Here is a 21958-nt window from a genome sequence, read left to right on the forward strand (position 1 = left end):
CCTTGCTCCACCTTCAATCCTTGCACCTCCCTAGCAGCTTCTGAACTGGCCAGTGGCCAATAGAGCTCTAAGCTTACTGTCATGTGACCACAGTGAGCCTGGTACTATAGCGGCCAGTTCAGAAGCTGCTGGGAACACGCATAGATGCAAGCTGGAGCGAGGAGAGGTAGAACTAGAAATGCTTTCCGGCATGATTCCAACACATGCTCTGCATGGGGGAGGGGAAGGGGCTGCCTGCATATATTGTACCACCCACAGATACATCGACTACCCCACTTTACATTCATCTTATCCATGGTAATAACTACGGTAAGAGACATAAAAAATAAAATAATTTATAACATATTTTACTCTAGGACTAATATACATCATATATGTATGTAGACACGTGCATTTTAAATTTTACAATTTTTTATGACAGTGGCCCTTTAAGATATTCAGAAGTCTATTTTTATCCACCAGCAGTAAACCTTTTAAGCGATCCTTACAGCGGATTTTCCATAGCAGTGGCTAGAGGTAGTCATTCATTTCAAATTCAAATCATATTGGCTGAATTTACCCAGAATGCAATAACCTTTTATAAGAAATTACAAATGAGATGCAAGACATGGATCAAATGGAAATCAGCCTGGAATGACAGATGGCTGGCGAGATGTATGGAATGATCCCCCGTATATGAATTCACAGTGATGTGTCCACTTTCAGTATGGCACATTTAATTACTGGTTGCAGTGGTCTGCAAATCATTTTCCCGGCAATAGGTAAATTGCGGTAATCACCATAATTACTGCTTGCAGCTACTGATACACAAACCTGAAATTAATCCATGTGTGTCCAAGGATTCCATATAATATATAGCTGCTGTGTTCACTGTTGAAGGGACAGCAAGTCTCTAGGTTTGTGAGTGTAGATCTGTGTACTGTATGTGTTAATGTGATAACATACCATATGTGAAATTATATATTACAAATGTGTTAATGTTTTAAACACTTCTATTTATAGTTGTTACCGTAATTGTATCTGCACATGGACTCGGTTACATTGTCTCATCGCAGATGCAAGCTGCAGTTTCTGCTTAGACGCACAGTATTATTATTCTAGTGTTGAGCAGATGAGATTGAACAATCCAGCATGGCAATCGACTTGGTCAGTCTGCGGCCAGCAGATGCTCAGTGTGGCTCCCTGGTCTGCCATCCAGAAAATAAAACCCACTAGATATCAGGTAGAAAAAAACAGCCCTGTGGGAAGCCATAGAGGGAGGGGTCTGAGGAAGGGTAGGGATAAGTTAGGTCATAGTTTTCTTATATGAATTAAGTGGTAAAAGAATGTCGATAATTTTACAAATATTCTATCAAATATAAATATCAGGGGCTGGATAGTGTACTGGTTAAAGAGGAACTCCAGTGAAAATAATGTAATAAAAAAGTGGTTCATTTTTTCAATAACTATGTATAAATGATATAGTCTGTGGTTGCCCATTGTAAAATATTTCCTCTCCCTGAGTTACATTCTGACAGTTATCACATGGTGACATTTATACTGCTGGCAGGTGATGTCAGTGGAAGTAGCTGCTACTTGCTTTTTTGGCAGTTGGAAACAGCTGTAAACAGCTATTTCCCACAATGCAACAAGGTTCAGGCAGGGGTCACACTTACCGGCTTTCGTACGCGTTTTCTGCACAGAAAAACTGACTTCAACTGAGAACTCATGTTAATCAATGAGCTAGGTCACACATTAATGCAGATTTCGCATGCAGAAAAAAAACTGACATCTTGCGCAATTTGTCAGTTTTCTCTATAAATTACATTAGCTGTTGTAAGGTAGAGGTCACATTTGTCTTTCAGTTTTCTGAAAAGTGTAGAAACTGAAAGACAAGTGTGACCCCTGCCTCACAGACAGGAAACTGCCAGGACCATGGGCCTCACAGTTTCCTGTGGGAGGCGTTTCACCACAAAATCAGCCATACAGAGCCCCCTCATGATCCATTTGTGAAAAGGAATAGATTTTTTATGTAGAAGGGGGTATCAGCTACTGATTGGGATGAAGTTCAATTCTTGGTCACGGTTTCTTTTTAAGGGCTTCATCTCTGACACAGGAGACCTGGGTTTAAAACTCAGCTCTTCCTGTTCAGTAAGCCAGCACCTATTCAGTTAGGAGACCTTGGGCAAGACTCCCTGAAACTGCTACAGCCTATAGAGCTCGTCCTGGTGGCTGTAGCTCTAAAGCTTTGAGTCCACCAAGAGAAAACTGCTATAATTGTTCCAAATCATCTTCTTAAACAACATCCTCTGGACCTTGCCTGACAAACTTGTGCACAAGACATTCTCTGCTGCCTGCACCTAATAAGCCTTTGCAAAGCTTCTGTAAATGTGTTGTAGGGGATCCCCATTGGTCAATTAAGATATATTTTTGTTTAAAAGCTAAAACTGCAAAATGAGCAATTTCTCCATCTCTAATGCCTAAATAAAACATATTTTTTGTCATTCAATCCACACTATAGACTACGTTTTACAGCGCTTATATCAATGTCTCTCTATGAATTATACTCCACCAACAGCCTTTTAATGAAAACAATTCCATGCATACGTGGCTTATCCTGAAATCACATCAGCTGCTGATAGCCACTAGGGAGTGAAGCTTTAAATCTACCATTAAAAAATAAACAAGGGAGGCATGCAGAAATGTGAAAATCAGGTCAAAATTTGCTTTCAGGCGTGATTTACAATATGTCAAATGAATACACAATGAAATACTTGACATTTTCTCTTAAACTTTCGTAAGGCAAAGTTACATGCATATTGAGAGTGATTTGCCTTAAGGTTCCTTGCAACAGATGTAAAATAATAGCTGGGCACCTGAATGTTCAAAAACAGCAGCCGCCTTTCTTATTAAAAAAAAAATGATGAATCCAAAACTCTATTTGCTTGAAAAGAGATGGAAGAGATACAGTATCTATCGGCATGCGCAAAACATTTCAAGAGTTGCTCAGAAATTGGCAATACATTCAAATCACTTGGGCTTCATTCCCATGTGACAACCTTGGGTCAGTGGCATCACTAGGGGGGATGCAGTAAGTGTGGACCACACCAGGTGTCACGAGCAGAGGGAGTGACACCAAGCTCCAGGCTAAGGGAGAGTGGAGTAAGGTTATGTAAATAAAGGCTAGGCTAGTGCCTGATGTACTTCTCCATCCTGTTTTTCTCCCCTCTGTCTGATATTTGCCGAGCTGATAACAGAATTCAGAGGCCACTAGCACCATGTGTGATCACCTTAACATCCTCCTATTCAACACTTAGCAAAGGTTTCTCATCAAACCTTCCACCCCAATAGCAAGTGTTTCCAGCATGGTACCCCTCACTCATCCCCCACAGCTTGGCCAGAACCCCCCTTCTTCCTCCAGATGGAAAAGTCTGGCCAGTATAACGATCCCTATCTCTCTTCCCAAGTGTGTCCAGTGTGGTACTGATCCCTAACCCCCCAAACCCCCCACCCCGTCCACCCTCTCATAGCAAGCATGGCCAGAACCTCATGCCCACCCCCTATACCAAAGTGTGGCCAGTATAACAATCCCTAACCTCTTTCTCCCTACAGCAAATGGGTCCAATATAACCCATTCCAAACCATTCTCAGAAAATGTTACTGCAAAAATATGATTATTGGTTTTGTTTAGCCTGGTGTGATTGGAGGTTCATGCGGTAACAGAGGGGTGACACCATACGTTTTCGCTCCAGGTGACACCAACCCTAGGGACACATGTGCCTTGGGGTTACAATTGCCACACTAGAAATTCTAGTCTTCTAAACACTACAACTTTTCCATGATTATAAAAAAACTTTAGACCAGAAGGTTTGTTACTTTTTTTTAGTCCCACAGTTCCGGCCTGTGTGATCTTTTTGCCATTATTACAAAGCAGGTGGCTCTGGCACAAAGGATCTTCAAGAAGCAGTTTTTGCAGTTCTTGACTACATGAAACACTTTTGTATTTTGGTTGGACAGTAATTGTTGCACGCTTGCACATTCTATGAAGTATGTGACACCCCATCATTTATATTGAGTACTTTTGTAGGATTAATTTGAAATTCTGATTGTTTTGTTTTTTGTTTTTTTCAATGCATGTTACAACAATGTTTTCTATCAAGGCCTATCAAGCACCCACCGGCACTTTTATCTGACCTTTCTTTTTCTGTGACCTTTCTGTGAACCTCTATTCTATCACTGGCTTTGAGAGAACAGCGTTAGCAGTCCTATAGATCTCTAATAGATTTCATGCTCAAATCTATTAAAATCAATTTGCAGTGTGTGCCACCAGTAAAAGATCCCTCTCTGATCAGATTCCAGTCAGAGAGAGATCTATATTTTGGGTGCATCAGGTAGTAATCTGCCAGTGTATGGTGATCTTTAATTAAACAGTAGATAGAGGCTTTAAATAGTTTAATTTGATTTCTTCTCAGGATTGGTGGAGATTTCCATTTTAAGATAATGTTTTGCTTATCCCTAGCCTGCACCCTCTAAGTGCCTGAAGAAAAAAAAAATAACTAAGTAGTTTAATAAGATCAGTGAAGCCTGCAAAGGAGTATCCTGGATCCATTCAGGTAAAGTGTACGCACACATCCACGCACACACACACCTTAAAGTGGAACTAAACTCAGAATGTCATGCTCTAAAAGATTAGCCCCAGCAAGATAAACGTTTAGGAAAAAAATATGTTTTATGGAAATCCTAAAAAAAGGCTTATTCACTATAAGCACTGAAAAGGTTAAGCTGTTTTTTACTGCCTGGGCACAGCTCACTGCTCTGCTTCAAGGCTGCTGATAAGACACTCTGATCTAGCTAAATAAGCACAGAGCTGATTAAAGTGAATTTATTCAGCAACCATATGTGAAAGACTTTTCATTGTATACGGTACTAGAGTTCTGGACCGTTTCATAATTATTGACACTCTTTTAGTCCTACCAAGGCAAGTACTCAATGGTACCTCCTGCTGGAGCAGTGCTTATCAGCGCTGCTAGATTTGGGCGCAGCCAACGCCACCACCACAGACTATAATATTAATAACAACTAAGTGGAGCTCAGTGAGTAACGCCGGCGCCGTCAGAAGACGAAGCCGAAGTTGCTTAAAAAACACAATAATTCGGCCTCCAGCAATCGTGGAAGCTGAATTATATCATTACTCCACTATCCATGGCGGCCTGGAGGGGGAATAGTAATTAACACGGCCCGGACTTGTGCAGAAGCAGGATCAGCCATATACCGGCTGTATCCTGCACCCAAGTCTACCGGCGCTGATTTCAAATGTATGCACCTCCTGCGGCTCTTAAGAACTTTTCAATATATGAAGTATAGCAGAAATAATTCCTTAATAGTTAAGAAAAACAGTATGGCAATATGATGTCTTTGGCTAAATTTGGAACCCATTTCATTGTCATCCATCAAACACGATGTCCGTGAAGACAAGAGAAGACACAGAACATTTATATCATTCTTTTCTCCTGGAAGTATTAGAGCGGCAGCCACTTAGGGCATGCTCCACGGGCGACCAGTATCATTAGGGGGACTTGCCCAAAGATGCCTTACTGGTTTACATAGTGGCTTGATTTGGGATTCAAACCCTGGTCAAAGGCTCAAATCCTACATCAAAGGCAACAGCCTTACCAGTATGTCATCTAGCTGAAGAGGGTACCACTTATCTATAACTGCTAATAACATAATTTCCAAAAATTGTACTTTTCTTAACACTTGCACATCTTGATGTCATAAATTTCTTTTGCTCTGCTAGTCCTAGACCACATCTTGAAATATATGTCCACTGTAACTGTGTCCATTTAAATTCCCACTAATGCCAATCCTGATAATACACACTACCCATCAACACCACTTTTTTTCTCCTACTTTCTCGTTGTTTTTCTGCCATCTGAATCACACTTCTCTTCTGATAAAATGATTATCACTTTAACAGGAGCAACACCTCTGTCTGATAAATATACTTTCCTAAGCAGCTAGGCTTGCAGCCTCACACCTAACTGTAATTCTTCACAAGCTTGCTCTCAGCTTTCCTATGGTAGGTTTCTTGGTAGTTTCTCTTCAACCTTAATATGATTAATCTAACCTCTGTATAACTCTATTAACAGCAAAAGTCCATTAAACAGATGTCTTTAGGTTAATGTACTTGACTGTAGTATGTTAAAACAAATGTAGAGGGAAATTAAATACCAACCTATGGAGATAGAAGGCTAATTTAATAGACCCTTCTCGTTCCTCTTCCGGTCTCCACATTCCAGGGCTGTCAAATTGTCAATCCTTGTTCAAATCTGCCACCATGGGCAGGCCCGGATTTCCATCCCAGGACCCTATAGGTAGATGTCCTGGCACCCTAGACTTCACTCTTCATGAACCTGCAAACCTCCAACGAACTGCACCACAAGTGTGCTAGCTGTCCTAGCTGTCACCACTCCCTTACCCATCATAGGTAGCTACAGGTGCAACTTAGTATAAGGTAGCCAGAGCTATCCTCAGTAATTGGTAGCTAGAGGCACCGCCAAGTATTAGGTAGCTATAGGCACCCTTGAATGAAGGGAGATTTCGTCAGTGGAATTCTGTGAACCAGGTGAGTAACCCCTCATTTATAGAGATGGCTCGAACCTCCGATTTGAGGTTTGCGAACCTCGAACGCGAACTTGTGAAAACGTTTGCGAACTGCATTAGGCTTAAATAGGCAGGTAAACTTTCAAAACTACAAACACTAATACTGGCCACAAAAGTGATGACAAAGATGTTTCAAGGGGTCTAACACCTGGAGGGGGGCATAGCAGAGTGGGATACACGCCAAAAGTCCGGGAGAAAATTCCGGATTTGACGCAAAGCAGGGTTATAATCCCTAAAAGGCAGAAATTGCATTGTGTTCCTAAATTGGAGGCCTAAAGTGCTTTAAAACATCTTGCGTGTGTATACATCAATCAGGTAGTGTAATTAGTGTACTGCTTCACACTGACCGACCAAACTCACTGTGTAACGCACCAAAAACAGCTGTTTGTGTAGTGATGCAGTGCTGGACTGGTGCGCTCTATGGCGAGAGTGCAGGCGATAGCGGTTTTCAAGCCCATATGGTCGGGCTGAGGTAGCTCAATAACAGAACAACAGTGACAGTGCTGTGAAAGGTATGCAGTGACTGGTAAATAAAACAACGTGCCGTCACACAGATGCAGTGAAAGGTATGCAGTGACTGCTGGTATAATAATGTGCAGTCACACAGGTGCAGTGAATGGTATGCAGTGACTGGTATATTAAACAGCATGCAGTCACACAGGTGCAGTGAAAAGGTATGCAGTGACTACTGGTATAACAATATGCAGTCACACAGATGCAGTGAAAGGTATGCAGTGACTGCTGGTATAACAATGTGCAGTCACACAGGTGCAGTGAAAAGGTTGCAGTGACTGCTGGTATAACAATGTGCAGTCACACAGGTGCAGTGAAAGGTTTGCAGTGACTGGTATATAAAACTGTGTGCAGTCACACAGATGCAGTGAAAGGTATGCAGTGACTGCTGGTATAGCAATGTGCAGTCACACAGATGCAGTGAAAGGTATGCAGTGACTGCTGGTATAACAATGTGCAGTCACACAGGTGCAGTGAAAGGTATGCAGTGACTGCTGGTATAACAATGTGCAGTCACACAGGTGCAGTGAAAGGTATGCAGTGACTGCTGGTATAACAATGTGCAGTCACACAGGTGCAGTGAAAGGTATGCAGTGACTGCTGGTATATCAATGTGTAGTCGCACAGGTGCAGTGAAAAGGTTGTTTTTTATGTGATGTCATACGAGATCACTATGTGTTACAATTAAAAGTTATGTTTTATATTAATTACACATTTTTACTGGGGCATTAAATCCTATTTTTTGCTCTTCTATTGTATAATGAAATATGTATTGTACATGGTTTATGTCTGCCTCTTATAGCTACCAAGCGGCGGATGAGATTTAAAAAAATAAAAATAGAAAGAATGGAAGAACAAAATAATTTTTGTCTCTCACAGTGAGAGTGGATTACACCGACAGCAAAATAACTCATACAAGAACAACACATCTCTCATTCCCATCTCACTTACTGCAGCGCGAGAGTTACCCAAGCCTTTGTTGTACTCTTGACAGAAAACTTAACACAGTTTGTAAATGAAGCAGGTTAATAACTGAAAAGCAAAATTTCAATTCACAAAAAAATTACTATATATTATACGGAGGATTACCCAGGTCCTGCTGCATGTGTTTGAGTAAAAGCAATTAATGTTACAGCATCAACTGTTTTGGCTGTCCCCAGCCTCTGTCAAGCTGAAAGTTGATACAGGTAACAGGTTATTTATCCCCTCCCACACAGAAAGTGACTAAATTATTGCCTTATTACAGGCTAATCCAAAAAGCAAAACATAAATGTAAAACATATGCATAATGCATCTGCTTGTATCCATAATCACACTTTTTTGTGACACAATATATGAAGTCCTTTCATTTACCAGCTGATCCTTGACCGTGAAATAAAGACACATGGAAGAGACCTGAAAAAAGTTAATGAAACTGTACAGAAGGTGTGGGATTGTATAGCACCAATAGTGAAATACTGTGTGGAGATGGGACACAAAGATACTGACTTGAAATTCATGGTTATATATCATGTTCCGAGACTTAGGAGAGGGGTGGGGGGGACCGGCTTGTGAAACTTAAGAAACATGAAGTATTCAGGATATACAAATTAGGAACTTCCATCCAGCCTGAAAAAAAATACAATTTACACTTATTTCTGTAACTTTTTTATTTTTAGGTCTGGAGACTGACTGGAGTTGCCCAGTCAGTCTTCAGACTTAAATCCAATCGAAAATGTGTGGATGAAACTGATTTTGAGTTGCAAAACATTAGCCTGGAAACCTTACTGACTTGGAGAGGATCTGCAGAGGAATGGGCAAGAATTCCTCCTGAGATGTGTACAAACCTGTTGGCCAACTATTAGAAACATCTGACCTCTGTGATTTGCCAACAGGGGTTTTGACACCATGTAATAAGTCATCTTTCGATGGGGATCAAATACGTATTTCACTCCTTACAGTGCTTATCAAGCTCTGACTTTGGGGCACTGGGTATTTGATGGTTCTTTTGATAACACTAAACCTGCCATTACAATTATAGATTGGTCAATTACTGGTCAGAGGGCATATATATTCTATTCCTTACAATCACTTTTTTTTAAAATTTTCTTTAAAAAAGCATTTTTTTTTAGAATTATAGGGAACAGATCTATTGTTCGCATTCACTATTTTACTTGATGTCATGTTCTGTCTGAAGCAAAATGCAGCTTATTTAGCATAGTGAGATCCAGTTTTGTAAAGCAGCCTAAAGGATAAACAAGACTTCAAAAATCTTTTCTTGAAGATTTTGGAACTATAGCGTTGTGGATTTTAGTTATGTCTCTCATGAGACTCACGTACATTTGGAATAGAAGATCAATGGAACTTTGACAGATACCCGGATATTGTACAGTGACACTTGGAGTCCCAGTGCAATTCCAGATCATTGACATGCTGGCAAGTCCCAGTACATAAAGCAGTGACACCCATGGAGCACAGACTGAACACCCTGGGGTTATCCGCAGGAGGAACATCAATCAATTTTTGGTCCTAAAAATGTTCAGTGCTGCTGTTAGTACTAAATATACAGTATTATATAAACATTTGCACTACTGATATGTGTCTCTGTAAATGTAGAAGGAAAATAGATTTATAAGAAAATTACTGAGAACCCGGACTGGATAGGTAACACCAGAGCATATATTCCTTTGATATACTGTAACATTTTGTTTTTCTCTGTTCACTATTCCTATATAGCCATTATCATGTAGAGGTTTTCCCCTACAGCTACATGATAACCTTATTGATTTCTGAATGATCATTCTTAAAGTGTTAGTGCGATTATAGGTAAGTGTGCTTATTCATCTTAAAATGAGGCACTGGTCAATAATGCCTTATACTTGTGTTCTGACGTTTGACCCTTTTTAAAATAACATTAGAATGTATGTGCAGTATGTATGGGCTTTCATATTTAATAATGTGCAGGGCCGGATTTGTACTCTTTACTGCCCAAGGCCAACGTCACCAGCCGCCCCCCCCCCCCCCTTCAGTATAGCTAGCCAGATGACCCCTTCCCTCTAGTATAGGTAACCAGATGACCTCTCCCCTTCACTACAGTATAGGTAGCCAGATGACTCCTCCCCTCTTTCCCTCTAGTATAGGTAGCTTGATGATCCCTTCCCCTCTAGTATAGGTAGCCAGATGACTCCCTTAATCCCTCCCTCTCCCCCACCTCTTTCAGTACAGCTTGCCTCCACACCACAGCAGCCAGTGTCACTCACTTCTCTGCTCGTCTCCAGTGCAGAAGCTTCCTCTTCCCCTCTGTCTCCAATGCTGCCCAAGTCTGTAGCCACACGCCACAACACCAATGTGCTCAGAGAGCAAGGTGGCTGCTGCCCAGGTGGCTAGCAGCAGGGAGATCATGCACTCTCCTGATCTCCTGGAATTGCAGCATTTGCAAGCTTGCAAATGCTGCACCAGAGAGTCTGCTGCTTTGGTGCCCTTGTTCCTGTGGTGCCCTAGGCCATGGCCTAGGTTGCCTAGGCCTAAATCCGGCCCTGATAATGTGATAGAAAACTAGGTACAAAGTTTTGAAATATTCTCTTGAAATAATATGTGGTTGACCTCTGCATTCTTATTGTAATTTGTGTGTGTGAGTGTGCGCGCGCACACGCGCACACGCACACACGCACGCACGCACGCACACGCACGCACGCACGCACACACACACACACACACACACACACCACACACACACACACACACACACACACACACACACACACAGTATACAAGAGAAAGAGCAAGTGATGAATCGTTCCTTTAAAGTGAGAGGGATATGGATTCTGCCAATTTTACTTCCTTGTAAGCAATACCAGTTGCCTGGCAGCCCTGCTGATCCTCTGCCTCTAATACTTTTTTTTCCCCTTAACAAATCAAGTTTTTTGTGAACAGTAAAAAAACAGTTTACAAACCACTTATAGCATCACAGTGTAGAGTATTCAGAGAATATAAAGGAGCAATAGAAAAATTACAACAACAATTGCAGAGTAGGCTAGTTGACACTGTATAGAAATATGCAGTTCAACGCAGAAATATGTAGAGGACATACGCACTAGCCGTAGGCTCACACACAGAATAAAACTGTAAAGCGTTGAATATCAATAATCAGTTACAGTTCACAGAACTTGATTTGCATAACAAATAACAGCTCTTTGAAGAGAGCAAACAATCTAGTGCATATATCAATATCAAAATAACGAGGATTGTCCATCCTCTAAATCAGAGGAGAAACTCAAGCCACACCCACCCCGCTCACATTCTATCCAAAAATTATATATCAACTTATTTGCCTATAAACAGAATCTACCCATGTCATCCAAATTCTATTAAATCTAGGTAGAGACCCCCTATTTCGATATATTGCTTTTCTATAAGGTATTACCATATTAACTGCCCGTATCCAGTCCAAACAAGAAGGTATTGTTGCAGTTATCCAGTCTTTAGTAAGTGTTTTCCGCGCAATATATAATACTTCAATCACAAATTGCTTAGTATATTTATCAGTTATTGTATTGGAAAATAAATTCAATAAGCAAGTCTTAACAACACAAGTTACTGGACAGCTCATAAGGTCATTCAAAAACTTGATTAACTGCAACCAGTATGAATTTACAGATGTGCAGGACTTCGGACATAGGTCATCTATCTGAGGTTTAAATTTAGCTAGATGTACTGGTGTAAAAAAGGCTCTATATAATACATAGAGATAGGTCAAGCGGTCAGGTAGGTGTGGAGAGACCCTGGTGACACTAGACAAAACATCATCCCATTCATCGTCAGTTAATTCCCCTGCTTCTCTATCCCAGAAAGTTTTACGTTGGTAAACTCTAGGAGTATCAGCAGGGGCGTTGCTAGGATCTGAAGAGATCCGGGGCACTCATGGGCACTGGGCAAGAGGGACCTGCGGCGTGCATAGCGCGCGGTGGCAAAAAATGGGGGTGGTCATTCAGGGAGTGGGTGTGGCCGTGGGCGGGACCAAATTACATGAACTTAAGCGGTGTAACCTAATAATAATGGGCCTGCCCAGCAAAATGTTGGATGGAGCCCCCTATCCTTTAGATAGTTTATCAGTATAGGCATAGAGTAAAGATGCATACACACATTCAAGTTTGACTGGTCAATCACTGACCAATTTGACCAACTCCATGTAGTATGAGGGCCAGACTATGAACAGAACTGAGATCTCATAATACCTAGAAGTAGTAAAATGGGCTACTCAAAATTGTATGTGTGTACCAGCTTATATTGCATACTGGAGGTAGCAGAGATCAGCACACACTGCAGCTAGTTTACAATCAGTGAAGGCACAGAGTAACAGCTTATACTGAACATACTGGAGGTAGCAGAGATCTGCACACACTGCAACTAATTTACAATCTGTAAATGCCCAGAGTCACAGCTTATACTGTACATACTGGTGTAGAAGGGGTCAGCACACACTGCAGCTAGTTTACCATCAATACAGGCACAGAGTAACAGCTTATACTGTACATACTGGTGGTAGCAGGGATCAGCACACACTGCAGTCAGTTTGCTATCAATATAAGCACAGAGTAGCAGCTTATACTGTACATACTGGAGGCAGCAGAAATCAGCACATGCTGCAGCTAGATTACTATCAGTACAGGCACAGAGTAACAGCTTATACTGTACATGCTGGAGGTCGCAGAGATCAGCACATGATGCAGCTAGTTTACGTCAGTACAGGCAGAGAGCAACATCTTATACTGTACATACTGGAGGTAGCAGAGATCAGCACATGCTGTAGCTAGTTTACTGTCAGTACAGGCACAGAGTAACAGCTTATATTGTACATACTGGAGGTAGCAGAGATCAGCACATGCTGAAGCTAGTTAACTGTCGGTACAGGCACAGAGTAACAGCTTATACTGTGCATGGGGCATGGAGGTTGGGGCAGAGAGGCCACGGATATGTGACACTGTCGATGCCGCTGGATATCTAGCAGCCAAAGCGTGTAAATAGCCAGGGCCGGATTTGTACTTTTTACCGCCCTAGGCCAACAGTCAACAACCGCCCCAGTCAGTGACATGACTATAAATTTTATAGTACTTCAGAAGATGTCAGCAATATATAAATACATAATATGGTAGATTATGGTATGTATTAGATTGTGAGCTCCTCTGAGAACAATGACATGATTATGTACTCCGTAAAGTGCTGCAGAACATGTCGGTGCTATTTAAATACATAATAATAAGAATAATATGGTAGGACGTTAGAGTATGGTAGGATTATATTGCGAGCTCCTCTGAAGACAGTCAGTGACATGACTATGTACTCTATAAAGTGCTGCAGGAGATGTCACTGCTATATAAACATCAGAATAATAGTATGGCAGGACAATAGACTGATTATGGTAGGGATTAGATTGTGAGCTCCTCTGAGGACAGTCAGTGACATCACTATGTACTCTGTAAAGTGCTGCAGGAGATGTCAGTGCTATATAAATACATAATAATAATATGGTAGGACATTAGACTATGACTATGGTAGGATTAGAGTGTGAGCTCCTCTGAGGACAGTCAGTGACATGACTATGTACTCTGTAATGTGCTGCCGAAGATGTCAGTGCTATATAAATACATAATAATAATATGGTAGGATATTAGACTACGACTATCATAGGATTAGATTGTGAGCTCCTCTGAGGACAGTCAGTGACATGACTATGTACTCTGTAATGTGCTGCAGGAGATGTCACTGCTATATAAATACATAATAATAGTATGGCAGGGCAATAGACTATGATTATGGTAAGGATTAAACTGCGAGCTCCTCTGAGGACAGTCAGTGACATCCCTATGTACTCTGTAAAGTGCTGCAGAAGATGTCGGAGACGGAGCTACAAAATGCATAATGATAATAGGATAAACAGACTATGGTAGGGATTAGATTGTGAGTTCCTGTGCGGACAGTTGAAAGTGAAAAAAAGAGAGAGGGGAAAAGAATAGAGATGGGAAGGAGGGAAAAGCAAGGGAGAGACAGCACAAGATGGAATAGGAAAAAAGAGAGAGGGAACAAGATGGAGATGAGGGGGTGGGGAAAAAGACAGAAATAGAGAATACATGGGAGAGGACAAGAGAGGGAAAGTGTGATCTGAAGGAAAGTAAAAGTCTGGATCAGGAAAACAGACCCTTTACCCGTCACAGTGGAGTGACTGAAAATAGGCAATAAATCAGGCAAGCTTGTTTAAGTGCTGACCTCTTTTCTAATGACCCCTGCGTGTGCACGGAGCTTCTGTATCATAGCGCTGTGCTTCCTGACCATTGGCATGCCTGTAAAATGTCAGCGATAGCCCTGCTTGCATCTCCATCACAACGTTCGTTCCCCTCACTTACCGGTACTTCACTGCTTACAGAGCTTGCAGATCGTTAGCAGCGTGGTGGTGGCTCACAGTGATGATGAGAGAGGCAGTGAGTGATTACTTCCTGAATTATACAGCTGCCGTTCGTTACAGGGCACCGCTCTCTCATCACTGTGAGTCTCGCTGTTGATGACCTGCAGCTTTCTGCATCCAGTGCAGTGAGCGGGGAGCTGTGAAGTAGGGTGAGTAGATAATAATCACTCTGATCATGAGGGCGGGCGGGCGGGCAGACGGACCAGCTGCAGTACGGACGCAATCAAAGCATTGCACACAGGGCAGATATGAAGCAGCTGATTGGCTGTCAACTGCAGGCCGCCCTAGCTCAAGCCCCGCCCTAGGCCCCAGCCTACCTGGCCTGCCCAAAAATCCGGCCATGTAAATAGCACAATGCACAGTAGTATAGCCTTGCACGCATACATTTATAGCATTATATGTGATTGTCCTAGCTGACAGCTTAAAGCACCATTAACAAAGAGCTGATGGAGGAATAAAAGGCCCTTACTAACCCACCATAGAGTGTCATCTAGTTTACATAATTCAGGTAAGGAGTGATTCTCCCAAAGAGGAGTAAACTTAAATGTATCCTCCAGTTGTAGGCATTTATGGGCCGCATCCCACACTTTAAGTATCTGTATCAGGGTTAGGGGCAGAAGAAGACTTCTTATAATACCTTTCCATCCCTTCAGCACATTATAAAAAGGATCCAGGTGTGAAAAGAGAAAAAGTTGCAAGGATTCTTTACCAGCCTTCAAACCATTATATAGGTGGGATAGTTGAGTAGCTAAATAATATAAATGGCAGTTAGGCATAGCTATTCCCCCTAGGTCCTTGGGATGCTCTAGAATAGGTAACGAAAGTCTGTGGCGTTGTTTGGCCCAAACGAACCTAGCAAGATGCGAATGAAGCTTAGCAAATACAGAATGGTGAAGAAATATTGGAGAATGCCAAGTGACATATAATATTTTAGGTAATAAAATCATTTTAAACAAATTGGCTCTACCAGTGACATTTAAAGGGAAGGTTCACGCAGACTATAAAAAACAAACTGCACTTACCTGGGGCTTCTTCCAGCTCCTGGCAGTTGATCGGTGCCCTCGCCGCAGCTCCTCTCCCTCCCGGTGTCCAGTGGTGAAGAAGCCGACCTTTCCAGGTCGGCTTCTGTGCGCTCCACGGCAGGGGGTCACGGGTGTAGGGACGTCATCGGGTCTCTACTGCACAGGCGCCGAACAACTGCGCCTGTGCAGTAGAGACCAGATGACGTCACTTGCACTTGCATGACGTCACGACTGCCAGGAGCTGGAAGAAGGCCCAGGTAAGTGCAGTTTGTTTTTATAGTCTGTGCGGATCTTCCCTTTAAGGGCAATTTCTCCCACGCCTTCAGCTTGTTATCCATATGAGTTAATAACGGAGTTAGGTTTAACTCAACAAACTCGTAAGGGGAACGAGATACTAGTATTCCAAGATATTTAAATGAACTGACCCAAATTAGAGGAGAAGAAAAGTGTCGCTCTGTTGGGGCAAAACAATACACCGGTAAAATAACTGACTTAGACCAGTTGTGCACCCTACCTAAATGTGCTACTTAGTAGCAAGGAAATATAAATAAAAAATAATTTTCTAAAATACACCTGCCTGAAACACATGCAACCAGAACCAGGTGTCCCCCTCCATCCCTCCCACTCCAGCCATCACACACTGATTGCTATTAGACTAAGAGGTGCCCCAGGGCCCACAACACCTTAATCTCTAGTTATCTGGTTTGCAGTCACTTCCATGTATCCCCTTTTCTTTTTAATCTCTGCTTCAAACACAATAGGGGAATGATAGCTGAGTGAGTTGCGTACCCCCTCCTACACTGCGCCCTGAGGCTGGAGCCTCTCTTGCCTCTGCCTCGGTTGACCCTGCGTGCAAGCCACTAGTTAAAGTGGCAGTTAAAAAGGGAATTTTACATGTTGGTACTGAGAAGGATGTAAACATCAAGCCCATGGCACAGAGTGATGCCAATTGAAAGCCTGCACATACATGCTTTATTTCCCGTTCATTTCACTGGAGCTTATAGCCGTTTCTAAAAAAAAGAACGCAGTGCTGCCACATAACAATCTGGCCAGGATACAGTTGGACCCTGCTCGGCAATCCTGTTCACACTTTGCACTAACAGGATGAGAAACGATTTGCAATTCACATCCACAGAGTATGTTCTTTGACAGGTACTCTTTACATGCTTGACTAATATCAAAAAAGCTAAAATGATCATCATAATGTCACCAGACAGCAGATTGGCATAGTGGATAGCACTCTTGCCTTGAAGCACTGGGTCCCCGGTTCGAGTCACATCAACATCTGCAAGGAGTTTGTAGGTTCTCTTTGTGTGTGTGGGTTTCCTCCGGGCACTCCGGTTTTCTCTAACATCCCATAAGTTAATTTACTTTCCACTAAAAATTGTCCCTAGACTATAATAGATATATGAGTATGGTAGGGATTAGATTGTGAGCTCCTCCGAGGGTCGGAACATTAGTGAGAAGACTATACTGTATATAATCTGTAAAGTGCTGCAGATGATGTTTGTGAGCTGCATACATACTAATTAACCACTTGTGGACCAGGCCCGTTGAATCAACGTCCTGCAGGTGGTGGTACCATTCTGACCGGATGTTGATTCAACGTCCAGCACTAATAAACCGTCCCGATGAGATCATGCACACCCGGAGGGGGAGATTAAGCTGTCATATAACAGCTGGCATCTCCCCCGAGTGATCACTACGATCGCCGTTGGATCGTAGTGATCCACTTTGACAGCGGCGACGGCACGGGGGAAAGAAGAGGATCCACTCACCTCCCTGCCGTTCCAGCGACGATCGGCGCCCCCCTCTGCTCTGGCCGGCATCTTTGCTCCGTCTGACGTCAGCGCCAGGTCCCGGCTTGATAACGTCATCAAGCCGCGACCCAACCTGAGCGTCATTTGGAGCGGAGATGCCGGCTGGAGAAGAAGGAGGCTACTGCGGCTCATCGCTGGAGCCTGGAAGGTGAGTGATGGCTGCTGCGCACAGGGGGGACACCTGGCCACACAGGGGGAGACAGCCCAGCCAGCCACAGACGGGATTTGGCCGCCCGACCCCCCCAAACGCTCGCACCCCCTCCACCGCAAAATGCCCTGGTCCTTAAGGGGGGTTAGGCGGCCGGTCCCGAAGTGGTTAATAATAATAATCATAATGTTTGTTTAAAACAAGTTGTGCTATTTAAGGTACTTTCTACTTAAAATGACTGACTTAAATGCAAAATGCTTTCTTATGCCAAGCCCTTTAACTATCTTTGTTGGCTTTGACATTTTATGTTGGTTTTCTCAGTTTGACTCAGACTGCTCAGGGTTTTATTAAAATGATCTTCTCCCTATGGGCAAACACAATTCTCCGAGTTACTAGAGGGCAAGAGGCTTTGGAAACCAAACCACGTTTTCTATTCCAAAAAGCAACAGCTGGCCATTAATTCACCGCAGGTCTGTACTTTAAGTTTTGTTATTTGTAACATTTTTTTGGCAAATAGTTTTATATATTTTGGACATGGAACTAATCCTTGTTTGCCTTTAAAAACTTTAATAATGTTTTTTAAATTTGTTTTTTTTTATTTCGGAAATTATTGGCCAACTGATGCTGCAAGTTTTGACTAGGAAAAAAAGGTTACAGCATGTTAGCAGCTGGTAAAAACAGCACAGACGGAGATGTATAATAATACATTTTGAACACATGCAAAACATATTTCGCTGTCTGGCTTGATAGCAGTATGCAAAAAATATAGTGTTTCACACCCTTTATTCAGATTCAATAAGTTGACCCATGTTTGATCACTAATAAACACTGCAGTTATATAGTTACATAGTTGGTTTGGCTGAAGAAAGTCATCTGTCCATCATGTTCAACCAGAAAAAAAACAAAACACCAGCCTGAACCCGCACATATCCCAGTTCATGGAGGAGAAAGTAAAAACCTTAAAAAGGTCTGGGCCAATTAGCCTTAAAAGGGAAAAATTCCTTCCCAACTCCAGATGGCAGTCACATAAATCCCTGGATCAACTCTTCCGGGAATTACTTAGTAATTATAGCCATGAATGCCCTAAAATGCAAGAAAAGCATCCAAGCCCTCTTGAAATGCAGACATAGCGCTAAGATGAGGTAAGATTTTCCAGATTTTAACCACCCTCACTGTGAAGGACCCCTTTCTAAATAGATGTCAAAAACTTTTTTCCTCCATACGCAGATCATGTCCCCTTGTCCGTTGTACAACCCTAGGGACAAAAAGCTCATCTGCCAAGACTTTGTATTGCCCTATGATGTATTTATACATGTTAAATCAGATCACCTCCCAGTCGCCTGTTTTTCCAAGCTAAATACATTTCAGTACCTAAAAACTCTCTCTCTCTTGTATGCAGTAAGAGGCTGAAGAACACTGAGTAAGGATTGAATTCGTTACGTCAATGGTTTACCAGCGGTGAACTTCCAGCATGACCTGAAGTCACCTCTGCCTGAAGTCAGCTACACCTACATTTTATTCTTTTGATTCTGTTATCTTCACCACATGCCTCTTCTCTCTAATGCTGAATTTTCACAACTAGCCTTTTTTGGGATCTTGTTTGGGCAACTACAGAGCTCCACATTTTTTTCCAAGAGGATGTCCAACTCACTACAATTCTAAGGATGATAGGGCCTTATTTAATTTACTTTATCATAAGTTTTCATCTAGAATATAATTTTTCTTCTTCTGATTAAAATAACTTTTCAGCATTCTACACTATGGAAAATGTACCAAAAAGTGTAGGAGGAAAAGTTTTGTCAAGATTATCCTGAGTATTTTCTTGCTCGCTGGTGGCTTAAAGGGCATTTTATTGAGAAGGTGTGAAAATATCATCTAGTAGACAACGTGGGAGAAAAAGGGAATTGAATACGGCCTATAGTCTTCTATATTCTCCTCATGTTCATGTGTTCCCTGATCTCTGGTAAGCATGAATGTGTAAACAAAACATGGGAGATTATCTGAATATATTGTACCCGATGATATTTTTTTGACTGTTGATTTGAATATAGGGGAATCTTTTTACTTGAAGAAGATATATTTGGCAAAATGCTTTAAAGCAATTCTAAGCAGAAGTCGTGGGTATGCATACAAGCATACCCATGGCTATTTGGTAAAGAGGGGACACTCACTGGCCCCTTCAGTAACCACTTCTGCTCCCCGGGTAGCCACTATAAATTACATTGAAACGAGCGACTCTGAACTAAAGTCGTGCTGTGCTATGGAACAGGAAGCCTGCAGGTCCTCACTGCGCATGCGCAGACTTCCTGGCTTTCTCCACCCCTCCGCTCATGAACCGCATAATGACGCACAGCAGAGGAAAGGTTATGATGCTTCCTTTAAAAGTAAGATTGATAGATAGCAATGGTAGTAAGTTTACAAATGTCTACAAACAATAGCTCTCAGGCTGGCCATTTAGCCAGCAAACCGCACCACAAAATGTTCACCCATCATTATTGACAGAGCTTAAACTGAAAAGGATATGGATTTTTCCTTTTAGATAATACCAGTTGCCTGACTCTGCTGCTGATCCTGTGTCTCTAATACTTTTAGCCACAGCCCCTCGACAAGCATGCAGATCTGGTGCTCTGACTGAAGTTAGACTGGATTAGCTGCATGCTTGTTTCAGGTGTGAGATCCAGCCACTACTGTAGCCAAAGAGATCAGCAGGACTGCCAGGCAACTGGTATTGTTTAAAAGGAAACATCCATATCACTCTCAGTTTAGGTTCCCTTTAAAGACCAGTTTACGCTACACCAGAGTTGCAGTGCATCAATACAGCATGGATATGCTACGCACTCTGGTTGTCCTTTGCAGCATCTATTTCACCCATTGCACTTGAGAAAAGATACATATCATTCTATGGCTATGCACCTATTATCCAAGAGGGATGCAGACAGGGTTTGTGTGTTGTGGTGATGCATCGGACGAACCCAAACATGAAGGAGATGGACATGTGTGAACAGGAAAGCATGTGGTCCATTCTGCATGTCTGTCGGTCCGCTGCATTCTGCACAGGGAAGCAGACCCATAGCAGATCTAGTGTAGCAGACCTAATGTAAACCAGCAGAAGCAAAGACCGGTGGTACAGAATAAACCACATTTTTGTTTACCTTTACCATTTTAACCTAATTTAGCTATTTAAGGTACTGATTTAAAGTGTAAATCTTCTAATAGGAAGTTATAATTACCTGCTGTGTCTGCCTCATATCCATCGAATTCTATCACGTAGCCACGCCCCCTGCAGAAAAATACCTTGGTGTTTTCTCTATCTCGAGTAGAGAAAACACAATCTTTTTATGGAAGGGGGTGGGGAAATGTCCCGTAAGCTGGTGATTATGGGTCTCAGTGATGGGAAGGGCTTTAGGAGAGAAGACACTAGAGGTAATTGTAACTTCCTTTTGGAAGATGACCCACGTAAGTGCAATTTACACTGGAGGGCTGTTTTAAGCAGAGGTTGAAAGAAAGAAAAATATTGGTATGACCATCTAGGAGAGCTTTTGTTCTCAGTCCATGTAATAATTCCAGAAATGAAGATTGACATGTACTTAAAGCAGGTCCCTCATTACACAAAATTAAAGAGTGAAAGGCAGCAATTTCAAGGTAAAAAAAGAAATCCAGTAATTAAATATTTTAATTAGCTATTAACTAGGAATTTTATCTAGGTATTAACAGCAACACTGCATAGAAATTATTAACGTACACAAAACAGCGAAGTACAGTCTGTGCAGAAAAAAACCTTGCAAGGATTTAATGCCAAGTGTTTTCCTTTCCTTGACATTACTAGCTAAATCAATTAGCATATTGTTAGAGACACTCTTATAGTAAAAATTCCTGAGCAGCACAAATTTAATAAACATTCATTAAGAAAAAAGCAAGCTCTACTGAATCATACATCTCTGACTTGGAATTGCATTACTATTAAATATCACGGATGGTGTTCTACGAAAATTCCATTATGGCATGCTTATTTACAGGTTAATTCTGGCCAGCTGAGAAATTTCAGTCATTATTTCTAAGGAATATAACCTGAATGCACAGACACGCACAAAAAAGATTTTGTGATTTAAAGGACCACTGATGCGAAAATCTTAAAACTTAAAATATATGAAAACACATACAAATAAGAAGTAAGTTTCCTCCTGAGTAAAATGAGCCATGGATTACTTATCTCCTTTATTGCTGTCTCTTACAGTAAGTAGTAGAAATCTGACATTTTCAACAGGTCTTGGACTAGTCCATCTCTCCATAGGGGATTCCCAGCATGGCCTTTATTCTTTACAAACACACTCCCTCAAAATGATTTATGCAAAGATGCTGGCCAGCCTCCATGCTT

General features: G+C 41.9%; 1 protein-coding gene across 4 annotated transcripts in view; it reads right to left on the reverse strand.

Moving 5' to 3' along the window:
- Positions 1 to 21958, reverse strand: part of GRIN2D (glutamate ionotropic receptor NMDA type subunit 2D) — a 982184-nt gene that overhangs the window by 529257 nt on the left and 430969 nt on the right. The gene's annotated exons all lie outside the window — the stretch shown is intronic.

This window comes from Hyperolius riggenbachi, chromosome 6 (assembly GCF_040937935.1).
Source record: "Hyperolius riggenbachi isolate aHypRig1 chromosome 6, aHypRig1.pri, whole genome shotgun sequence".
Lineage (NCBI taxonomy): Eukaryota > Metazoa > Chordata > Amphibia > Anura > Hyperoliidae > Hyperolius > Hyperolius riggenbachi.